The sequence below is a fragment of the Saccostrea echinata genome, unplaced genomic scaffold (assembly GCF_033153115.1).
Source record: "Saccostrea echinata isolate AGI-Se365-2 ecotype Australia unplaced genomic scaffold, CSIRO_AGI_Sech_v1 ptg000021l, whole genome shotgun sequence".
Taxonomy (NCBI): Eukaryota; Metazoa; Mollusca; class Bivalvia; order Ostreida; family Ostreidae; genus Saccostrea; species Saccostrea echinata.
In genome coordinates this window covers 4,306-15,077 of record NW_026889770.1, presented here as the reverse complement: position 1 = coordinate 15,077, position 10,772 = coordinate 4,306, and the positions used below count along the sequence as shown (strand labels likewise).

At 29.8% G+C, this 10,772-nt stretch overlaps 1 long non-coding RNA gene across 1 annotated transcript; it reads left to right on the top strand.

The window, feature by feature from the left end:
* The first annotated feature begins 7,377 nt into the window (after positions 1–7,377).
* LOC133190148 (uncharacterized) lies at positions 7,378–10,159 on the top strand. Its single transcript, XR_009721578.1, has 3 exons — positions 7,378–7,463; positions 9,202–9,284; positions 9,923–10,159. It is a non-coding gene; the product is annotated as an uncharacterized LOC133190148 (long non-coding RNA).
* The last annotated feature ends 613 nt before the right edge of the window (positions 10,160–10,772 follow it).

Here is a 10,772-nt window from a genome sequence, read left to right as displayed (position 1 = left end):
TCTGTATTGTGCTTTGTCAGATTCTTTCTTACTTGTGATAATTATACATGTGCATTACAATTTCTGCTGATTATAATTGCTAGTATATGTGCTTATTTCCTATGGTTTATTTAAATTATGTTGTTTTTTTTTTTTACTAACTATGTATACTTTTACTAACTTTTATCTATGTAAATTTGTTAAAGTCGGTTAACATAGCTCATGTTATTATGTTATATTGTATATATATGCCGACTATAAATAAAATTTACTTGACTTGACTTACTTCAGTTTTCAGTCTTTTCTTGGCCAACTCTGTCAAGGTAGCAGACCTACCCGTCTTTTACTAGCCATGCTGTTTTGTTTATTATAAGTACGCATGCGTGCTTAGCATGGAAGGCGGACCCCTTACACGGTGTGATATGTATTTTTGTGGGCCATAAATAATAATCATTTTAAATGATATAATCAAAATTATTTAATCATGAAACTGTTTTTATTGAATTATCGCGTATGTTGTTCTTATACAGAGAAAACAAATGTCTAACTTAGGCTTTTAAAAATGTGTTTGTGTCGTTGACTTCCTCATAAATTTCTTCAGATTAATCGACAGTAATAGGTAGAGCAAAATCAATCCTAACAAACGTAGTGTGTGTATATATATACTATTTCTGTTTTGATAAACTTGGCATATAAATGTATGTCAATCGTCTTCCCACAAATTATCATTTTGAATTCAAAATTTGGTGTTACCTTTATGAAAACAAATTTCCTACTCTAAAAATGGAATGAAGACAGAATTTTTTGAACTGCATAAACAAACGAGCACAAGGGTACTCTACTTCAATCATGCACTGGCATATCCGACATATGATATTAATTCATATTTTTCCACAAAAAGGGTTATTTAAAAAGCATTGGCATTGCTGAAAATGTTGCTTTAAATTTTTCACTAATTTATAAGCAAAAAAGAGACCAAATAAGAAAGAAAGAGAGAAAAAGTAAAACGGTCGGGTTTCACAAAACTATTGTAAGATTTGTCCTAAGAATTAAAGATAGATCTTAAGATTATCTTAAGATGTGACTTATAACAATCATAAGAATTGTCACTGCTGTTTCACAAAACTTAATACAAGTCTTTAGACAAATTTCATACAACAGTGCGACATTTAACTCCGGACACGACATTTGTCCGGACTTTCGCCAACCACTTTTCCAAAGATACATGGAAACCATTTATGTCATCTGGTGGGATTTTTTTAATCGCACAACATGGACTAACCTTTACACCTGAATATCTTCTAGATTAAAAGATATTACACCTGCAATCAAGAAATCCCATGGGATTATGGTGGGATTTTCTCTCCTAACTAATATCCCACCATTATTCTGTGGGAGAAAAATGAGTTCTGTGGGATTTTTTCTCCTATAGAAGCAAAACTCCCATTTTTAACCTTACATGGGATTTTTTATCCCATAATTTGTGAAATAGGACAAGAAGTTCTATAATTGTCACTAATAGGATTAAAAGTTCTCTAACAAAATGATTTATAGAATATTTTATCCTACAGGAGAATGGAAATTGTTTTTATCTCTTTAATGTACAGGGAAAAACAGTCCATCTTCTTTTAATCTAATACAGTCAAGGGTCAAAATTATTTTTGAAAGCTTTTTGCCATATAATTCATTGCAAACTTAACATTTTAAAATCATTACTTTAATATTTCTACTCTAGCTTTATATCACTATAAAAAAAAAACTTTACTGTCATATTATATACATGCTGTGGTCTAGATATAAAATTGTTATTCTTTACTTTTATCAGTGTTTATCATAAACCTTAAATAGACTTCTGCATGGATCTATCTTGAAATGATTTCATAATGAATGGTAACTAAAATATTTTTGTAAATATCATTGAAATAGGTTTGTAATGGGTTATAATTATAAGTGCTGAAATACTTCCGACCTTTAAATGTATTTTATGAAACCACCTTCTCGGGTGCTCCTTATACATAGGAGGGAATTCCATAACTGAACTGAACTAAAGCACCTTTCTTTTTGACTTATTAATTGCGCTGAGGTGATTGTGGACTAATTCAAGCATTACGTATTAAACCAATATCTCAATAAAATGAATATAAATGAGACTAAATTGATTTAAAAGTACGTGAATTAATCCTTTCAGCAGACTGCATCTTTCCCTGTTCTTGCATCACAGTTGCAACAATGCATTTACAGAATGTGTAATTTTACTACGAATACAAAGCGCAGTGGAGATCTTGATCGGTTGATTGGGTGGATTCGTCTCGACTATGTGGATTCACTCCGGGCGTTTCGTTTCATTCTAAATAAAGTATTCAATTGTTCTATAACGACTATATTTTTCTACTTTAAATGAATGTTGAATTATTTTTAATCATGGTAGCGTTTTCACTCGGAGAGCGTTATCAAATAAAAGTACTCAGCCAAGTGAATTTGCAGGAAATAAAAGGAGAAAACTTGTAGTCCACTCAGGTTTCACAGACGAATTTAGGGGTCAAATAAATTCATATGTTATATGCATGCAGGTATCTGACTTTAAAAACTTAATTTCTATTTTTGAATAGTAATTATGACTGTATTTATAAGGCAGATAAAGCTCTCCCTTTTCAAATAATTTATTTAAATTTTAAAACCTGGTCTTGAGTAGAAAAAAAGTCTCCCATTGGTCATTTTCTTAATGTTTCAAAAAATATACACAAATTCATTTATTAGGTTTGATTTACTAAGTGAATGCTATGACAAAAAAATCTATTCCAAACTGGCTAAATTTCATTGAAAAGTACAAAAAGTTATGGTAATTTAATTAAGTGAACACACCAATTCCTATCGATGGAGTATACCATGATGATGGATTCTCCCTATGAAAATTTCAGTCCTCTTACAATTTATCAATTGACATTTAGAAAGTACATGCTATTGCAAGCAAAATAATATCAAACTGGCAAAATTTCATTGAGAAATAAAAAAGTTATGGCCATTCAAGAGAACACACCAGTACGATTGACAGAGTATAATATGATGATGGATTCTCCCTATGAAAATTTCAGTCCTCTTACAATTTATCATTTTACATTTAGAAAGTACATGCTATTGCAAGCAAAATAATATCAAATTGGCAAAATTTCATTGAGAAATAAAAAAGTTATGGCCATTCAAGAGAACACACCAGTACGATTGACAGAGTATAATATGATGATGGATTCTCCCTATGAAAATTTCAGTCCTCTTACAATTTATCATTTTACATTTAGAAAGTACATGCTATTGCAAGCAAAATAATATCAAATTGGCAAAATTTCATTGAGAAATAAAAAAGTTATGGCCATTCAAGAGAACACACCAGTACGATTGACAGAGTATAATATGATGATGGATTCTCCCTATGAAAATTTCAGTCCTCTTACAATTTATCATTTTACATTTAGAAAGTACATGCTATTGCAAGCAAAATAATATCATACTGGCAAAATTTCATTCAGAAATAAAAAAGTTATGGCCATTCAAGAGAACACACCAGTACGATTGACGGAGTATAATATGATGATGGATTCTCCCTATGAAAATTTCAGTCCTTTTACAATTTATCATTTTACATTTAGAAAGTACATGCTATTGCAAGCAAAATAATATCAAATTGGCAAAATTTCATTGAGAAATAAAAAAAGTTATATATAGCCATTTAAGAGAACACACCAGTATGATTAGGTGAGTTTAATTAACATGGCAAATGTTCCCTATGAAAATTGAAGTCTTAATTTTTACAATATCAGAATTTCTACTCTTTACTATATCAGTATAACTTTAAATTTTGGGTCATTTTTAAATTTAAAGGATTGTAATTATATTGATAATTTTTTCAAGGAATGAATCAAAGAGCTGAGATGTATACCTATATAGTTTTTCTTCATACAAAAACTTACGATGAAATATGGCACAGTTAGATATTCTTCATTTAATTTATACACTTATTATTATCATTAAATTTCCCAAACAATTAGTTATGAAATGAAAAATACAATTTCTGGTAAATTGAGTCTAAATTCTGTAAGTGATTGTAATCTGCACCATAAAAGACAGTACTGAATGCATTGTAATAGGAAAGGTCATATTATATGTATGCATATATATAAATTGGTAAAATTAAATTGAAATGTTAGAAAAGTATATTTTATGAATATATATTTTTAATCTGTTAAATAAGAAAAAAATAAAATGTTGAATAAATGATGGTTTTTTAATTATGAAAATGAGTTGCAACAGATCTTTGAATGAGCAAACCATGAAGCCTCATGTGTACATTCAAATACATGTATTTTGAATTTTTTTTTTTTTTTTTTTTTTTTTTTTTTTTTTTTTTGAAACAGATACCAATAACTGTTTTCATGTGATAATAGCACTAACAACATAATTAGTCCAACATGCTGTTACCTAAACTTAATTAACAAGGTTAACTATATTTACTAATTATTAGCCATTGTCATCTTCATTGTTTTGCAGTAAAAAAAACTGTAACTATACATATTTTTGTATGTCCATTAATCAACACTTTAAAATGTTGTTGTTTTTTCTTGGAAAATGTTTTAAAATAATTTTTAGAGTAGGTACTCCAAAACAAAGTATATACACAAATTGATAATAAACAGGAAATGGTTCGAGTCATCATCAGTCGGTGTGGAGATGAATTGTTGAATATATGTGTATATCACTGTTTACATGGAAGTTCTGGGGAAAAAAAAGGTGTGAGAATATTCCCTTCAGGCTAAATTTTACAATATATTTTCAAAGGTGTGAAATTGGAATCCATTCAATGATTTCAATCTGATCACTCTTTTACAACGTTATATAAGATTTTCCAGAATCAATAAATTACTCTAGATCTCTTGAAAATTCTTCAGCAAATCAAAGATACTGAAATACAATCAAGCCTTTGGAAGCAATTTCAGTACTCTTTTGAGATGGGGTGGGGTACATGTAAGGAGGTGGGCTCAACTGATGAAGAATTTATAGAAGCATACAACTTTTATAATTTTGTTGCATAATATTCGTAGCGTAAAAGAGACGTCTGCATATGGGGGCAACATTTCTTCTGCTTGATTTTTTAAAATTGTTTTAATTTTATTTTTTGTTTTACTGAATAACGATAAAATGTGTGAATCGTTAGCTTTCCACTCTTACTCTGTATTTGGTGTTGATGTGCAGTGCTAAGTTTGTACAATCTCGTAAGATTTCAATACATGTATATAAAAAAAACCCTGAAATAGACTTGAAATTAAACAACAGTGGCCTTATCGGCAGACATATGGCTGCAATTAGCCCTTTGTTTTATTTCACAAGTCCTGCATCTAGTATCTGAAATGTACTGTTTGTACACTTTGAATACAAGATTATTGATAGGAAAGTTAAGTATATGTGTATACTTTTCACACGGAATTTACATTTGGTACATCATTAACTTCCAAATATCAAATTATATATTTCTATTCATTTTTACTATTTACAATTTATTCAGTTTGGTCTTCCACGAAAGATATTTTTAAATGCGAATGTGATCTACAGGATAACATTAAAACAAGGTGATTGAAGTTATATAGTAAATGACATATTATCTTCTTTATATACCAACAGTCCTAAGGGGACCGCTTTGATTATTTACTATAATTTAAATCAAGGATCTATAAATTGTCATTTTTTTCTACTAAACTTTAAAAAAAATTCCTTTTCGTCCAAAGTTTCTTAAAATAAAAGTTACATTGGCTATTATTGTTTAGATGAAAAAAATAAATCACGTAAACGTAAAGACCGTAAGTATTTAAAATCTATAACTTACATTCTAGAAAGGGACATAACTCTGTAAAGAGTATCGTATTATGCTATAGTGTCCTAGATCGGACATAGATATTCTTTAAGCTAGAGTTAAAGCTATAATTTTATAAATGATTTATTTTTATTTTATCGATAAAAAACAATAATAGGACATATTCATAAATACGTCACAAGACCCACTTCGAGATATTGACTCTGCTGACTTCTAAACGCTTTAGCTTTGGACGGGACTATATTTTTGGACGGGGGTGTCGATCCCAAGTTAAGCTCAATCTGATTTTTTTTTTTTTTTTTTTTTTTTGATATTTGTCATCTGAGTTTGATTTCACAGAAAAATAATCAACTTCTGTTGTATTACCTGTTTTTCTTAATCTTGCAGTAAATGTTTGAATACTAATAAAGCAACTTAAGTCTGCTGTTAAACCTACCCCCCCCCCCTCCCCTTGCTAACTTCCAAGAAACCAATATCTTCACCCCAGATCTCCATAGGGTATGATACATGTATGTATATACCTAGAGGCATTTAAGAGTCTTTTGTTTTCCCCAGGTAGCAAAACTGTCACAATTTGCTTGGAACTAACAAAACATACACAAGGGATATTAACACACAGCAAGTCGATTTAACAAATGAATCTACAATAGAAATTCATGAAAAACAAACTCCATGCTTTTACTAAACCTTTGGATTAAGTCATAATTTTTTTTTTCATTTTCAATTTAAAAATTAAATCCAAACAATTTTACATCGTTCATAATTGATAGCAAACAATTAATATAAAATTGCATACCCCCCCCCCCCCTTAAGGACAGATGATACAAACAAACGTTTGTCAAAAAATTCGAAAATATAAACTTGAATCATGTTTATGAAAGTAAAATGAATGCTCGTATAGCTTTTGATTTTTCATTCTACGTTTCACAAAAATGGGATTTGAAGTGACAAAAATTTATAGGTTACTATTGATTATCACATGAAGGATGGTTGGTGAATGATACAATTTTGAACATCATAGAAAGTTAACAATATATCAAAATGTCGTGAATTAAAAGAAGAAGAAGGGGCTTTATTGAGGCTATGTACTGACTGGACTTTTAAACTTGTACTGAATATCCCACTGACCATGCAAATAAAATTTTCTTGACTTTTCAAGGGAAACATTAATTTTTATTTTAGAGATACAGAGAGACTACCCACCCGTCCACTACCCCTCCTCCTTCTTATCAATGATCATGATGATGTCCCATTTATATAAAATGTTAATATTTTTGGTATTGGGCATTTTAATTACCATTATTACCCATGGCAGTATTTACAACAACAACAAAAAAAATCTGAAAAAAAAATAGGCCTGATAATTTATTTCATTTCTTTGTTTTCTCGTGAACTATGCATTGTTTAAATTTAAAAAAAGATAAACCAATAAATAAAAAGAAGCAGTAATATTCTATCTATGGATTCACTTCTTAAAAATTCTGTGCAGACGGATGCATTATATTCCTAGAATTACCCAATACCAACCAAAGAAAAAAAAACGGCGACAAGATTATTATGAGGATATTGGAATTTCCACATGATGTTTGTAAACAAAATTATGACGAAGACCTGCTCTATTTTTGTAAGTAGATTTAGAATTATTGATTTTGTTATTTATTTCATTTAAAGCATGTTAATACATGGCTCATAGATTCTTTTTTTTTTTTTGAAGTCTAAAGATCTATAGATCATCCTGATTCCTCGTTAACTGATGAAACAATCTTATGAATTTCTGTCACTGTAAAGTGTTTGCAGAGCTAGCAGTCGATGGGGTTATTCAGTAGTACATTATACAAGTTAACAAAGTAAATAATCGTCAGAAAATTATACACATCGGAATATTATTCTTTCGTTCGAATTTCCTCAATGACAACGTTGTAGGCTAGTATTCGTTCGTTCGAATATTCTCAATGTGTACACTAGCTGATGATTGTACTTAAAAAATCATACTGTCATGTCTAAATTTGTCTGTAATTTGCAAGTTACAATTTATAAGTATCTTGATCACAGTCATCAGCATTACTGATTAGAAAATTAATTATCTTCTCTCAGACATGGTTAAAAGTATCCTACTACTGTAGTGTACTAGGGATTAACAAACATTGCATGTGTTGCAAGTACTATTTTTTTTTTTTTTTTTTTTGGTGTCAAGATAAATTTTGAGATATGGGGGGTCAGTGCTTATAGTACATGTCATGATGGACATAATTAATAACCCCCAAAACTCCTACTTATATTGTTTGGAAGTATCCAAATATCAAATTACTAATTCTCTGTTAGAAAATTGGTTGATCCTCTGAAGTTTACATAGGACATGTACCCACATGATTATTGATATAATCAATGTTTTTTTTTTAATCTCTGAAAAACAGTCTTAAAACTTTGAGTGAAAAATCAATCTTTATACTGCTACACTCATTTTTTATACCATGAATACATACTTAGGAATATCATTATTAAGTTATGTTCATGTTCTTTTGAGGGGAAAAAATATACATCATGTAGATGCTTATGTGTAAGTAAATTATAAAAGACAAAAATGCTAGGACTTTTTTATTTTACATATTTATTTGTAAAAATATTTTTTCTATTAATTGGAAATGAAATAAAAAAAAGTTCTAGCTTTATTACTAATAATATGATTTTTTATTAGAATTGATAGGATATTGGATGTTTAAGAAATAAAGACCGCATTCTCGTGAATGTTGCAGGATAACCTGCAATGTTAATGTAGACATAGATTTAAATTACACAAGGACTCCCATGCCAATTTCAATAGTCCTCACCCACTGAAGTCAAACACAAAGGTAGTCGCACGAGATTTACATGCATATTTAGCCTCCTTAGCGTCAGACACAGAGACAGGTGCGCACGAGATTTTCATGCATATTAGGCCTTCTTAGCTCCTGACCTATCGACCTGCCTAATTTACATTCCAATAGAATTATCAAGAAATCAATTCCGCTAACTTTCAAACAGTTACCACAGAGAAAAAAAAAACAGACATGGAAATATTATGGCATGACATCATGAAAAATTCTCAAGGGCATAAAACTACTATATACAGATACCGGTAAATGAATGCAGAACATGCACAAAGTTTCATTTATGGTATATTGATAGATAAAAATAATTTATACTTTTATACTTCGACCTCAGTAGGGGTAAATTTTAACGTCAGTCATTTTGGCTGGATCGAGAAATTTGAGTGATCGATATTCAATTCATTTTCTAATTTTAGTGAAAAATTTAATCCATGCTTTGTTATTATACATGTAATTGGTATTGTATGATTTATTCTATTTTTTTTTCTTTAACAGAAAATGAAGGTATAGTAGCTGACATATAGTGTACATGTACCACTTGAAGATTTGTCCCCCTTGTAGATACAAGAAATGCAAAGGTAATTCTTTGTGAAAATAGAATGAATAATAAAATTTTTCAAACCATACAACAAAAACTACTTTGAATAATTAGTACGCAACCAACCATTTACAATTTAATTTTGCAGTTTTATTTCTTTAACATTGAAAAAAAATCAAATTTGATATTTTTTTTTAGCTCTACTGGTCAGAGACCAGAAGAGCTTATGGGATAGGAAGGTGTCCCTCGTCCATCCGTCTAGCTGTCCGTCTGTCTGTCTGTCCATGGCGTCTAGTTGTCTGTCTGTCTAGCTGTCCATCTGTTTGTAATTTTTCAAAACACTACTCCTCCTACAGTTTTATTCTGATTTCAATATAACTTAGACTGCACTAAGGTACATTTCAATGAACGGTGCTGCCATGGTTACTAAGAATAGAAATTTCTGTAAAATTCCTTTAAAACGCTACTCCACCTACAATTTTGGTATGATTTCAATATAATGTGGCACACAAGTAGACTACACTTAGATACATAATTCTATTTATTGCTGTCTGTTGCAAAGTTTTAAATCCAAGTGTTACTTTTTCTTTGTTATACATATAGACCAGGAGAGCTACAGTCTCATCAGAGACTTCTGGTTTATCCTTTTCATCACACAGCGACTTTCTTTTTTTTCAGTGTACACAGATACATACACATAAAAGGAGACATCACCTCATGATCTGTGGATCCATTGAAAACTTTAAGGACAAAACTTTTGATAATTCATTCATGTATTGAGTGTTGACTCGAATATTGAATATCTAATGAATGGAACCAAGAGAATTAATTTAAGAAGTATTATATTGTATATTACTCTTCTTATTCATCTGTCAAATTTCTTAATTAAAAATTAAACTTAAAGGCTTAAATAAGGATTTTTTTTTCATTATTTTAATTAGAACAAGTTCTTTAATTTATTTTTCTCTTATATAAACAGGCATTTAAGGTCATACGCAACGTAGTTTGCACTTTATTGGGTTCTTCCCTGGAGTTGAAGAGTTCCACTAAATGAAGGACCTGTGTGCAATATTTTTATTGTCTATATATGGATTTGTAAATCTCTTCTAAAACAATTTTGATAAAAAAAATCTGGAATTTATGTTTTGTAATTTTTGTACATTTTTCTTTGAATAATGCAAAATTTTTCAAACTTTAATATCTTTTCAAAATCCCTGGAAATGCATGCTGATATTTTGTTTAAAAGTATGTTATATGGTACATGTATTATAAGTTTAAATTTAGAATATCTTGAAAAATTATCAGTAGGTAAGGTATCTTGCGTATGTCCTTAAATGTAAAATGAAGGTATGTGTACCTTTATTCAATGAACTAGGGAACTCATGAAGTGTGCATATTTATATAATAGTGTTGTATTTTGCATGCACTATTCTTAAAAAGTAGTCAGGGTTTGACACATGGTGCACAAGCCGGAGGCTTTAGGTATAATGTACAGATAGTTTTAGAGAATAGTAGTTGAGTGATGGAG